The 14,394-nt window shown below is 42.1% G+C and overlaps 1 long non-coding RNA gene across 1 annotated transcript in view; it reads right to left on the reverse strand.

Moving 5' to 3' along the window:
- Positions 1-14,394, reverse strand: part of LOC310902068 — a 146,226-nt gene that overhangs the window by 85,682 nt on the left and 46,150 nt on the right. The window lies entirely within an intron of this gene.

The raw sequence follows: 14,394 nt of genomic DNA on the forward strand, positions 1-14,394 counted from the left end.
TCCAAAGCCCATTAAAACCTGTGCAAGTATTTTTTTTCCCCCATCAACTTCCATGGGATTTAGGTCTGGCCTGCATTGGTCCACTTAGTCCATAATCTACAAACTGTCAGCCTAAATAATGGGACAAAACGGACAAAACGTTCAACAATTAGAGAATACCACTGTAGGCACCTCAGCAGATATTGCTCCTGCTATAGCAATACCAAGGGCACCCATGGGAAATATTTTTCTCCTGCCAAGCTGCTCTTCTCTGCCTGCATCTCGCCATGCCTGGCACGAGCCCTTCGGGGGGCCAGAGGCTGCTGATGCTGTGAGCTGCTGTGGGTGCCAGCAAGCCCAGGCTGCTGCACGACAGGCTGGTGGGTGGGAAGGAGGGGGCTTTAGCTTCTGACCAAGATGATGGAAGAAGCTCCGAGACTCAGGTGGAAGCTCAGGGAGGAACGCACTCAAGCTAGGATGTCAGCCTAAAGGTGCTGAGCAGGTCTGAAGGTTAGAGTAACAGCAATCTGTTCTCAAACCGCGAGAGCTGCTTTCAGGGTGTTTGTTAATGCAGAGACGCTTGCATTTACTTCTTGTGTCCACTCCTACCGCCCAGCCAGTTAACAGAACCTAGGCTGTTCTGGAAAACATCTAATATGCGTATTTTTCACTTGTAGTCTCTCAGGTTAAATTGTAGTTTTCCTGGCTCCTCTTTAACTCAGGAAGCAGAATCAACAGCGAGCACTATCTAAGGCCAATGGAGAAATATTTACTTGCAGTGGAGTGCCATTAGGTTCATAAAGCTTAAATCATTCTATTAATTACTCCCTATCATTCCTTGTATGTTAAGCCTAACAAAAGAGAAACTTGACCCTTCCAAAATACGCAAGACTCCTAACAATTGGATTATTACTATTTTAGCTCAAAGCAACAAATTGTTTTTTACCTAATGAGCTATGTTACCGTGTTGTGCAATAGCTGCTTTCTGACTTGATAATCAGAACTCAGGCTTGTGATTTAATGCAGCTGAAAATATATATTAGTAGTTATAAACTTGTCTTATAGGAAACTGCACACATCTCCTGACCACTTCAGTACAACTTCTGTTCGTGTCAGCACAGACTCAACACCTGCAGTTGGACAAGTAGACGGTTATTCTGTGATCAGTTGTAACCATCATTCTGATAACACTTCAGTAGCAAGACAGACAGTATTTTTAGCTTCTCCTCATTCCTAAAGCCTGTAATCCACACAGGGAATCTATTCAGGTTTGTGTAAAGTGCTTGCTGCATGTACTAATAGCTTAAAGTGAAAATTTACTTAAAAATAAAGGTTTATACTTCAAGTCAATAGCCTTATCAGATTTGTGCCATCCAACTTTTTGTGTTCATATCTCATCATTCTAATAATTAGCATTACCAGATAAACATTATTAATCTGAAGTGGGTGGTGAGTGGCAAAGGTAATATTGTTTCATCTTTTAAAGGATGGAAGGTCCTATACAGACTTCTCTGTTGTCATTAAACAGTATTTTCCGGGGGGAGTGATTTTGGAGCCTAATCAGAGGGTGTTTGGTTTTCCAGGCATACAGAGCCACTCACACATGCAGTTTTATCATCGTGATGTTTTAGACAGAAGGATAAGATGAAAGTAAGTAAAAGCCAGTCATATCTCCATCCAAAAAACACAACATGTGTTGGCAAGGAACTTCTTTACTTGGAGAAAAACCAGAAAGAAAAGGCTGTCACCACCTAGGAAACTCACAAGCACCTGTGCTAAAAGAATCTAAGGTAAGTGCAAGGTGTTATAAAATCATCGCCTTTACCAATGCTCTGGATTGCCACAGATTTCCATTCATTACAACCATTTGTTTGAATTATTGTTTGGAACTTCCTATAAAATGTCAATACTTAAGTAATTTCTGAAGGAACAAACACAGAAGTTTCTGATAGAGTCAATTTTAGTTCCCCACACACACCCACACACAGAAGACACAGGTAATAACACTCAACGTCCTCTGACAGCTTCTCCGAGACTAAAACAGGGAAGACGTTCATCAAAACAGCTGCGGCACGGCTCCGGCAGTGGTGGGAGGAAAGCTTTGTTGCGCCTGCCAAGAATCTCAGCGACGGCGAGCAGAGAGCTGAACTTTGCCTTACATAGAGGCTGACGAGCCCAGCACTCTGTAAGGCTTTCATATCTTCCTTGGGCTTTACTTGCTCACAACAATGTAAACTCTGTGGGAATCCAGTGAAAAGCAAGCTTTCATTTTGAGTTACTAATTCATGCTGTGTTAAACCAGTAGCTACAGGTCAGCTTTTGCTATAATATGCAGCCACTACAGATTTATTTTAACATATCTTCTCATAAAAACTTTCCTTCCTTATAATGACTGAAAAAAATTGATTTATTTATCTAGTCTCTACCTACAGCGCCCTGCTTTGCCAAAAATTGCCAGGAGAAAAACTCACAAGAGAAGCCTCACATTTGCATTTTCCTGTCAAAATGTTTAATCTTGCCCATGTGAACATGAGCTGAGTGAACACAGGAGCACCCAAACCCTTGACAGCACTTTTGCCGGTGCTACCTATGCCAGAGGGAAATTGATTAATTCTTGGAGGAGATTATTTATTTTCTTAATTCTTTGGTTTGTTGCTGTTGTGGGGCCTTGATGCCACGTGGCACTTCTTCTTACCATTTCATCTTCACACATCACGTTCCCCTCCCCAACCATACAAATCAATAGGCTGGGACTACAGCAGCAAGGAAATTTTGTTGTGAATTTGGATTAAATCGCTGAACGGCTTCAACTAAAACAAACAAATTTTCCTCTTGAGTTTTAAAAAAAAGTTTGGGGTTTGACATTTAAAAACATTTCAATGTTCTACTTTGCAGAGTTACTTTTGTTTAGAGAATAATACTTTAAGTCACATTTTGGATAAAGCTCAATAATTCGGCTTTCCCAAAATACATTTTGGAGTGTGTGTTCTTTCGTTGCTAACTTTTGTTTGTTTTTGCCAAGAGCAGTCAAGTTTTTGAGGCTGAGCAAGACCTGTGGTTTTTCTTTCCTCAATAATCCCCCCCCCCCCCTCAGTTCAGTCATTGAACCAGTATCTAGTTTTATTGCCTAGCTGTAAACCTCGCTTTAGTTCTTGATCACTGACTGAATTTGCAAAGATATTGTGAATTCTCACCAAATTCCACTGAGAACGGTGCTGATTACTCTGTTCTCTCAGCAGGCACCGCTCTCAGGTCAGATTCCTTCCACCTCTCATTCCCTGCCCCTCCCTGCAAAGGAAATGCCATGAGCTTTTTTTTTCTCCAGAGGAGCAAGTTTGGCCACAGGGATGCTAGAAGTTTCTCCCTGCTTTCCCAGTAACCTTCCTGCCCCACAGATCTGCTGAGCAGTCCCTGTCGGGGCTGCTCCTGCAGGGAGCTGCATGGCCTCTTGTTGGGCCCGAGGCCACCTCGCAGCTCTGTAGGCCATAGGAGCTTGCAGAGGCAGCATCTCACACGGGCTTTTTGGCTTTTTCTCTTCTCTGTGCGAGCAAGAAGGTAGACATGGGGCATCAGATGTGCTGCATCCTATTTTCTAACTGAAATTTGAGGGGGGGACAATGAAACCTAAGCTTAAGGGCCAGGTGGGTACTGGAGCAGGGAGGCCAAAACGCGTCCCGCAGTGAGGCACCGCACCAAGGCTCCTCTGTGGGAGGCCGATGGCAGTGCTGCCCCTGCATGTAAGGTAACCAGATGCCTGGCGAGATGGGGAGAGGGCACAGTGCAAGGCCTCCCTGTGGGGATAAGGAAAGGGGATTTACAAACCGCCAAAGTGCCCATCATCACATGAGCTTTGTTTCCTTTTTAGTTCTACTCATGATTTTATGGCAACGACAGGAAGAACACTGCTTACTGCTCGCGATGCTGGATTTCTGCTACACAGAATGAACCCTCGACACCTACCTACAATGATGGAGTAGCACACACCTGGCTGCAGGTTAAACAACATGAGCATTTCTCACACACATCCCATATTTTAAGATAAAAAGGTAGGATTCAGCTATGTTTATGCTCATTCTTACTCTGTCGTTTCAATTTGCTAGCCTTACTGCTGACCTCTAATCATTGTATTTTTTGATTTTCAAGAAAGATACAAATGAGTAATTGCAAATCAAACCCCAATCCAGGAGACACATACAAGTTGCTTCTTCTGTGTTAGCAGCCTTGAGAAGGTTGCTAACCCTCCTGCCTGCACACAGTGACATAAAGCTGTACTGTGTAATACAAATGAGTTCACCCTGTCACGGTTATATTTCCGTGGGTTTTGGGTCTCTTTGGTTGAAACAGTTTTCTCACAAGAACTAAAGTATCACAGAGAGTGCCAAAGATAATTACGTTCAGTGGGAGTATTTTTAGTGAAAACTGTATTCATTCAGCTGAGCCCTCTCTTTATGTTGTATAACTTCGTGTGCTCTCATACTTCTAATGAGTGATACATTAATAGATTTACCATATAATCACAGATAAAGTAAAAACGGAAAACTATAACTAAGGAACACGTGATAGCAAGCCTTAAAATACTCTGGGATAGGTTTGAACGACTTGCTGGCTAGGAAACTGCTGAATCATTCCCTCATGGTCATACTGAAAATAGCATTTAATTTGGCAAAGCACATACAAGCTACTCATGTTCCCTATTGTTTAATGTCTGCTGAATAGCTGCTGATCAGTAAAGGTGAAGAAGCACTCTCCTACCTTTGCTGCCTCCTTGGGAGGAAAAGAATAGCGATTATATTTTTTCCTACATTAATTCTCCCTTTCATAACATTAGTTTTTAAATAGGAATAAATAAAAAAATAAATAAACAAATAAATAAATAAAGCCCCCAAAAGAGTTTCAAACCATCCTGTGAGTTTTCTGAGCTTGAGGCACCTTAGAATCGAATGCATTTGCCTTTTCACACACAGAGCACTGAAGGGTAGCAGCTATCACTCATCTCTGTTACAGTCAGTCCTCTGGGGAGGTTGATGTTTTCGGTACAGGGCCTGTAAGTTATTTCTTAGATTGAAGTGAAAAAAAGAGCCTATCTATGTCAATTAAACATTGAATCAATATGAAGGAAGCGGTGCTCTTTGAGGCCTTAGAAAAAGTGATTGCTTAATACTCTTAACAAGAGGTGAGAGGTTTTTAAAAGTTGAGTTCAAAAGTTCCAGCTGGAGTTAATTATGTTCTCTAATAGGCTTTGTAATGACTGCATTTCCCTGCCCCTGGCGTCCCAGTGGTGGAAGGAGAGACAAGAGCTGCCCTCTGAGTTTCTCTCAGAGCCTAGCGATCTCCTCCCTTACTCCTGCTGCCCTGGTATGACGGAGCCCTGGGCTGAAGTCCCAGGTTTATCAGCAGAAAGGGCACAGCGCAGGCTGCTGGCATGACCTTCGGGAAGTCTGTCTAAGGCAGATCAATGCCCCACTTCCAGCAGCACAAGCTTCATCCTCTCTCCATCCCCTGGTCCCCATGGTGCCTGATGCCAGCACGGATGCTGTTGGCCTTACCCTAGGTGTCTTAGCCCTGCTAGAGGGATAGGTTGTGCAGAGTAGTGCTTTCATCAGAGCTGCCAGGGGACAGGCACCAAGAAAGTGTAGGGAGAAACTTAAGAAGGGAAGGAAAATGACTGCAGTTTTCTCTGCTCAGTCTGGGAGCATCACTTCCCATATCTCTCCCGACTTGACCTCTCTGCGGTGGCTGACCAGCACTGAACTCGCCAACTGTGCTCCCACTGGGGCATTGCCTGCTACTGCTGAGCCCCTGCTGGTGTTCGGAAAACGGTGCAAGGTCTGATAACGAGACAAGGATGTAACTGTCCAGTTAAAATCTGACCATTTAAAACATGATGGTGTTTTTTAAAAGAATAAAAGATATACTACCCATTAAACATTTGCCTTGTAAACTTTATTCAGGAGCCTGTATATCACTTAATGAAACATTCTCATCCACTTTGTATTAGTACAGTGGAAAATAAAATGTCTGCGGTAATCCAGCTGTGTGAAGTTGCAGCTCTTGCATTTTTGTCCGTAACCTAAATACAATCATGTAATTTTTCTTGCAAATAAAATCCACCTTTGAAAAGAGAATGCTCTCCAGGCAGGAAGCGTGGGCAGCCCAGCTCTCCAGTCTCCATGGAGGGCAGCTTGCTCTGAAAGCAGAGGGTGGTGTTTCGGGTGTTTCCTTTACAAGACTCCAAATTGCGGTAGGTTGGACACACGGGGGCTGCTGAAGAGATGTGCTGAGTCAGTTTGCTGTTTTAGCAGCGCTGCCTGATACAGCTCATCTGCAGTTTCCACACCGCACAGGAGGTTATAGGTACTTCACTTCCCTAATTACCTTTTCCACTTATGCTACCTGTTTCTCACAACTTTGTGAGAATTGACTAAACTCTTTGGCACAGCTGTAATCAGCTAATTCCCCTTGGTCTCTCTGCCTGACAGGTTAAACTTTTTTTCCAGAAATTCACAAACATGTTTTGCTTCTTGGTCCTACTTTTTTAGATTTCAACAGTAAATGACTGAGCCTACCCAAGCCCAGAAATTGTGGTCCCCCACACTCACAAAGCCCAAGACACAAACAAGCTGTATTAATTAACCTTCAGCCAGCACCATTAGGGTGGTGCAGAGCCACCTCAATCCAGGTGACTTCAGAAGCAGGAGGAAAGTCTAGAGGCAGTTTGCTAGAGTGACAAGCAATGGTTTAGGGTGAGGGAGCAGGGAAGGATGGGAGCTGCCACACAGTAAGATAAAGATCTGAAGGGTGCAGGGATTTCAATAATGCCTAGAAGAGAGGTGATAACGTGAAACCAAAAAAACCTCATCCTTCGATATTTATTTGCCTGTGCTCCGTCATGTGTTCCTGGTGAGCTGCTACACTTCTTTCTTAATATTTTATATCCCTTTAGCTTTCCAGCTGAGCTCTCCAGTGTGCTCTTCTACAGGCATTGGACTTCTGATATATTTTACCAAGCATGACATAAGGCAAGAACTGCTGACTCATCCCCGAGTTCATCCAATAATGCCTTGTATCACTTCCTCTGGGTGGTCTTGCGAAATTGTTCCGGCCTTTTTTTTTCTTCTTTTTTTTTTTTTCCAAACAGTGCTATTCATAGATGCAAAGTTAGCTGAATAAAAACACATTGTAAGAACTGCAGTCAATACTACTGAAGTGAGCTTCTTGTATTTATTTCATTCCTTCAAACTTTACTCAGTAACAATTTGTGTAAGCATCAATATATAATGACTAAATTGTTCATTATTTGTCTAATAAGAAGCAGGATAACATACTGATATCCTTTTATTTTTAAGTGTTAAGGAGGATTAGAATTGCAAACTTTTGTTAACAGTTCTGCCTCTTAAGGAAGAGAATTAGAAGATCAAAATGGTCACCAAGAAATCATTCTCTGAATATGTCTGTATTAATTCAGTATAACATTTGCTTGTTGATGTAATTTGTAGTAGCACTGCATGCAGCTCTCTGCAGCATGACCTCAAGTAGTGGGGCACACGTTCAGTAAACTACAAAAATTGAAAGTTGCAGCTGCCTTGGTTGTCTTGTTTGGCACTAGGCAGCAAGTCAAGTCTGCACCCTGAAGCTTAGTATGTGAAAGCCACCAATAATGATGAAGTGCCATCAATAATATAGCTCCTCCAGATCCTTTTTTTCCAATGTCAAATTTGTCCATGAATACAAAATTGTCCTCAGCAAATAGCTGATGCATTGGAAATATACAGACCTCAAAATCAGCACCTGTCCTGAAGACACAGGTGCAGCTTCCATGGTTTGGGGCTCTGTGAATGTGGAGGTGCCTGGCTAGGGTGGAGGAGAATGTGGATCTGTAACTCAATTTCTTTATCACATTTAAGAGTACTTACACTTTCTAGAAAGTGCAGTGGCTATTCATACGATCTTCTAGTGCTTCTGCTTCCATGCTCTAATACTTATCTAACCTATGTCCTCAGCATCTGAATGAGGAATGCCAACCAGGCAGCAGATGGAACATCAGAAAGAAATACAAAATCAGTCTGAAGTCACAGCTTTCTGCCAAACATCCAAATATTGGCCTTTGTCTCTTCTGTTTGCTCTGTTCCATTTAGATAAGACAAACATTTAGATTTTACCTCAGCTAAACAGATAAAATGAAACCTAACTTCCTTTGTAGCCTTGAACTTGAACTTAACTGGTACCCTAAGTTAACATCCAAGCAAGTTAAGCCAAGTTACCATTTCATTACTGAAAACCTAGTCTCAGTTAGCAAAGCAAAACCGGTTAAGAACTCATTATCTGTAGAGGGGGAACAAACCTATGCATTCACCTTCAGGAAAAAAAATAATAATAATCTAATTCTTATTGTCTAATCAGGCTGTGTTTGCTTTGAATCCAAAGATTGGACATCCTCAGCTCTGGTTCCTCTGTTCACTGAATTCCTCTATTCAGAAAATCTATTCCTCTGGGTGTCCACCTGGTCCCACAAAATTAAAGATACAGAAAAGAAGCAGTGGGAGCACAGTTTCCTCCCTTCCCTCTTTTGGCCAAATGAGGCCAAATGACACAGTCAGGGGAAAGATTTAAAGGTGATGAGATATATTGCATTCTTTTGTAGATACGGTGGTTTCAGCACTGAGGCTGGTGGTATCTGCCAAGTTTGGGCACTATTTAAAGCACACAAGAGAGCAGAAAATAGAGCCAAAGCATGACTCTACTTCTCAGGCAACTGCAAATCTCTAGAAAGGCTATCTTGGCAAGTAAAGGCAGTAAAAGGGCAGTAAAGTTAAAGGCCCTTGAAACGTGCATGAAAAAAACAGCTCTTTTTTTTATCATAAGACAACTTCTAGGATTGCTATCCTGCACAAAAGGAAGAGAAACGTTATATCTTGAAAATAAATGAGCACAAGCTTCCTGACCTATATAAACTTTCTACGTATTTCAGATGGAGAAGAAACTTTTCAGAAGACATTTAGGAGACTTTCTTCTATAAAACTTTTCTCCTGGTCGAAGTATTTAATATTGTTGTTTTTACATTCCTTCCATGGGCATATAGTACCGCAGTGCTATGTTGTGTGTCTCTCTCCAAACTGGTTGTGTTCCAACAGCCTCGCAGTGTGCTGGGGTTGCAGGGCAATTTGTTCCTGATGCTGTCCCCTCGGTCCACTAAGATCCTGAGTTTACGCTGCCGAAATTTGCAGTGGGCCTCTGCAGAGCAGCTCTGGCTGCTTGTTCACAACCTCTTGAAAGAAAACATCATGTGGGTGAAGTCTCCTGTGCTCAGACCTCCACTGAGGAAGCCTGGCAGCTCAGAGGGGCTGTTCAGTGTTTCTTTGGTCCCTGGCTGTGACACAGTTTGCTCCTTTTGGGCATGACTGAACAATGCCAAGTCACTACACGCTGACCCGGAGTAAGTATTTTGCAGCCAAGCAAATAAAAATATCAGTGCTCATAAAGTTTCAATTAACTTATTTTTATTCCTCTGAAACTTTTGTCAAAGCTGTCCCAAAGAATGGGTTCTTTATCTTGTTTTGTTATCTGTAGGAGATAAATGGACTGCAGCACACTTCATACTGTAAACAGTGACTTTGACTGGCCTTACTCCATGAGCAGCTGAACAAATATTTCTAACGTGGACAACTCCTCCTCCCTCTTTCTCAGCTGGACAGACAACATATTTTTGTAACTCCCTGTTAGTTCTTGTGTCTAATGTGGTCAGCCTGCAGAGGGAAGCCCCCCAAAATGAAGAAATTCAAACATCGCAAGTACCTTCTCGGTAGTCTTAAAACCAAAATGTGCCTTTCTAGGAGCAGTCCCACAAAACACACAGTCCAAATTCTCCAAGCTAAGGTCTGCAGCTCTTACTTAAATCAGCAGGCTACAGACAGCTGAAAGAGCTTAAAGAAGCAGACTGCATAGGAGATGTACACATATCATGTAGGCAGGCTCTGCACAGGAATATTGTAGCATGTGAGCATTTTGAACAACTGTTTTTGCAAGTCTGCTTAATGATAACAGGATTGTTTGCACTGTTCTACCAAAATAATTTGAGGGGAAATCTAATATTCCTAACTGTCATGCTAAATAATAGTGTAAGATATTCTCTGCTGAAGTAATAAGGACATGAATCAAGAGGCATTGTTTTGAGTCCTTTAGTTCAAGATAAAACACCTGAAATGGTCTGAACCGTATTGCAAGTGCTAATGTAAGGAATATATGTTTTCTTCACTTTAGGTGTCCCGCTTTAAAAGGATCCTTCAGTGAAAAGGTGCTGAAGCCATGTTACGTGTACTTTCTAAGTATAAAGAGGATTTTCACGCTTGTAAGAGTGAATTCAGAGTTTGCTTATAAACTGAAAGCAAATATTAAGTCCTTAAATGAAAAGATACATTTCACAGAATCATAGAATCACAGAATGGATTGGGTTGGAGGGGACCTTAAAGACCATCCAGTTCCAGAACCCTGCCATGGGCAGGGACACCTCCCACCAGCCCAGGTTGCCCAAAGCCCCATCCTGCCTGGCCTTGGGCACTGCCAGGGATGGGGCAGCCACAGCTGCTCTGGGCATTCATTGATGGAGAGCTAGCCATTGGACAGATCTTGGGAGGGCAATTAACTAGGGAGAAAAGTCACTGTGAACTTGTCTGCTATCTCAGTAGTGGCTCTAGGGGAAATACGGAACTGAACCAAATGTGGAAAAATATTACATGCAACTGAAGGAAAGCGGAGCTGGAAAAATAGCACCTCCTCCTTAAAGATAAGTAGTATTAGAAACTCCACAACTTCCAGGATTGCAAGCATACTGTAAGCTGCCTTTGTTCTCAAGCAAGGTGACACAGTATTCTCATCCCCTCTTATATACACAAGTATGGTTAGCATCACCTTTCAGTCTTTATATGACCCCAATTCTTTCACTCCTCTGGTTTCTCTCCAGTTAGCACTGCTGCTCAAGAAAAAATGGGATGCAGTACTCCAGTCTTCCCAGTTCCAAAGAACAGCCTGTATGGTTCACTTCATGAATCACACACTACATTACCTGTTCCCATTTCTCTTTTCATGTTATGGTGTTGACTTATGTTTGGCCTTGATGCTGTAACACTGCAATTCTTTTCTACAAAAACAGATGATAGGTGTTCCCTAGCCAATATGCGAGCAGTCAGTTGTTCCAGCTTAAACATAGAGCCTTGCGCTTGGCTACACATGGTTTTGACTTATTTTTCTTCCAGACCATTTAATCAATTGGTTAGGATGCGCTGTTGGCAATCAACTAATTACAGCTGTATCACACAGCACGTTACAGGCATATTGCTTTTTTACCCGTTTTCTATGGACAGGGGACTTACACAGTCACTCTGCTTTCTGTAACACACTCATCCGTCACTTCATGGCAAATAGGTCCTGAACCACGTGGTTAATTCCAGCTACATGGGATGAAAGAGAAAGGTCTCCAGGACTGATTTTAATCGTAGAATCCATTTTAATGGGTTTATGAGAATCAGCACCTGGCTGGAGGCAAGCCTGGCACTACTTCCCCTCCTCTGTGCTGTTTGTGCTGTCGGCTGGCTAATCAGCCCCCAAGCACCCACGGGCCGTTGCAGACACAGCACTCCTGAGGGTCAGGCAGAGCATGTGCCCTGCTTTGCCCTGCCGATAACAGCAGGCAGCACTGCGAGGAGATCTGGTGGAAGAGCCAGGAGCACACAAGGCAGAGCTAGGAGATACGGTTATTGCAGTTGTGGGGGTACAGTGACCTAGGACACACACAGACACAGAAAGTCACACTTTGTTAGTTTTGCTGCTCAAGGAAGAATGTATTTTCAGATTTGGGTATGGTGTCACCAGGATGCTGATATGCTAAACGTTGTACCACGAGCAAACGGTTGGCTGTGTTTTCTGAGCTGATACTACCGTTTTAACAAGCGCTTGTTCTGCTGTTTTTTGGGGGCTTTGTTTGTTTCATTTAAAGGAGTGGTGCAGTTATCTACTGAAGCACTAACAGCACATGCTGCTCTGCATTTTCATTCCCTTATCTGCCTAAGGAGTAGAATGAGATTTTCTAAATGTAAGTCAAGTAACTTCCTGCACACTTACAACGGAGTAACACCTCTAAGTCTGCGTGTGCGAACAGATTGCTCCATCACTCTCTACCTGGAATATGAGCGGAAAGCACATGGTTGCAAGCTTGTGACCAAATGCAATAAAAGTTTAACTAGAAAGTAATATTGACCCGCACAAGGACAAGCTGAAGTATTTGAAAAAGCATTACTGAACAGTTCGCACTTTGTCCATGCACTTTGCAAGTCTTTAAGCAAACATCCTCGTCCAGCTTTTTCTGGCCATCAAAGTTGCAAAACACAGTCTGTCTTATTTAAAGCACAAGCTGGAGGCACAGTCTTACTACAGGAGCAAAATACCTTCTTTTAATCCCACCGTGGTTATTACACCACGCAGTTAACAGCAGCCAGAAAAAAGAACATGAGTACAGAGGGCAACAGAGTAGTGAGTACAAGCACTGGACCTACTACCAGCCTCTCTGCTACTAAGAGAAAAATCTGAATGCTGAGTGCAGCAATTAACTCCTGGAAGACCTAAAAACTGGTCAGCTTCAAAGCAGATTCATCTCCACAGAGAAAAGTCACATGTTAGCTGCACTGTTCTTCAGCAGAAACAATCGTCTTTACTCTGAATTATTTTTTTTTTTGGTATCATTTTGGACTTGCAAAGAGCTTATGACTTCACACTGACTTAGTAACATCTGTTATTTTTTAATACTAAACAGCAGAAGTTATTTGAAATGAAATACAAGAATGGGCTGTTCATTTGTTACAGAATGCTTTTTTTTTTTTTTTTAGGAATTTTTATGTGCAAATTGTGATCCTTTGTACATTAACAGTTTAAAGACTGTGCTTTGCAACACTAGTGAGCAGGCTCTGAAAGAAGAGGGAAAAGAGTGGGGAAAATAAAACCCCACAGGAAAAGGTGCGGGCTTTGAGACTGATAGGAAACAAACACTCAACCAATTTATTAAGCAAATGAGTTAGCTCAGCTAACCTGGGACATACTTGATCCCAATACTTTGTGGAAGTAAAGACAGCCACAACTGTAGTATTTTTAAAAATATTAAGTATGAACCTGGCCTACTTGCTTTGAACTTCTAAGGGATAAAGCTTTCTGAGGCAAGAAATAGGAAACAGTCTAATCCATAGGGATTGAGTTTATTCCATCCTTTTCCTTGTATCAAGATATGATTTGGGGGTTGAAAATTGGAAGTGCTAGCTCTAAGAAAACGATTTTGAAAATAAAACCAAGAAGAATCTCATCAGGGAAATCCTACTGAGTAAGTACAGCATCCTTCCAAAGACTTAGTAATCACACAAACATACACACCATCTATAACAAGCAGCAGTCCCATACAAAATACTCACCTGAAGTCTTTTCAAGATACAAACCACAGTATGAGAAATACCACATTTATTTGCAACCACTATTATGCCTAGCTGTTGTATAGCGTTCTCACCTACACATTGCTGCTACAAAAGGCCATCATCTCAAATTCAGTATGGTAGGAAGATGACTGGGAAGGTAAAATCATTTGCTTCCTGCTGCCCAGAAAGTCAAGAGACAACACTGCTGTATCACAATGCTGGTCCTGTGCTGAGGTTGTAAGATTCTGTGGAATGGTAACTAAAAAGCAGTTTACTGAAGACAGACTTAGTGTCATGGAAAGGTTTTTACTCCATTTACTATTTCCTTTCTCCTCAATGCTATTTGTTAGTGCTTCCTGGCTGTTCCCATCCCACCACAACAGAAAAGCCAGCTATGGGATCAGTACAAGACGCGCACAAACTGAATAACAAGCAACAACATTTTTTGTGCAAATTTATTCGTTAGCTTTAACAAGATTAATACATAAATCAATACTATGTCCAGCATAAGGTTGTATAACAAAATAGGCTATTTCAGAAAGATTAATTTTTAGTGCGTACATTTTAAGGGCAGTTCTCATCCAAATTGGACACATTTAAAAAAATAAATAAATACAAGGCCAAAAATGCTGACTTAATGGAAGTCCTGCTAACTAAGACTTCAGGCTCCACATTGCTTCCAAGCACTAATCAGTACAGGTGTCTGTGTACATTTTAAAGACATACACGCGGGTTGTGCTCAAGCAGCGTACATTTTTTGACATCTGACTCACTCTAAAGCATACTATACTAGATTTCCAATTTAGACCTCCTTATTCCTCTTAAAGCTAGTATCTATCTTGCTTTTCTGCCTTTTAGGATTGTCTTGCCATCCAGTTGCATATCTGCACATACAAATCCCAGGAACAGTATGCATACAAAACGCGAAGGACCAGCCCCCTCCCAATACCACTTTTTTGGCTTGAGA

Source organism: Anser anser (genome assembly GCF_964211835.1).
Source record: "Anser anser genome assembly, chromosome: 6".
Taxonomy (NCBI): Eukaryota; Metazoa; Chordata; class Aves; order Anseriformes; family Anatidae; genus Anser; species Anser anser.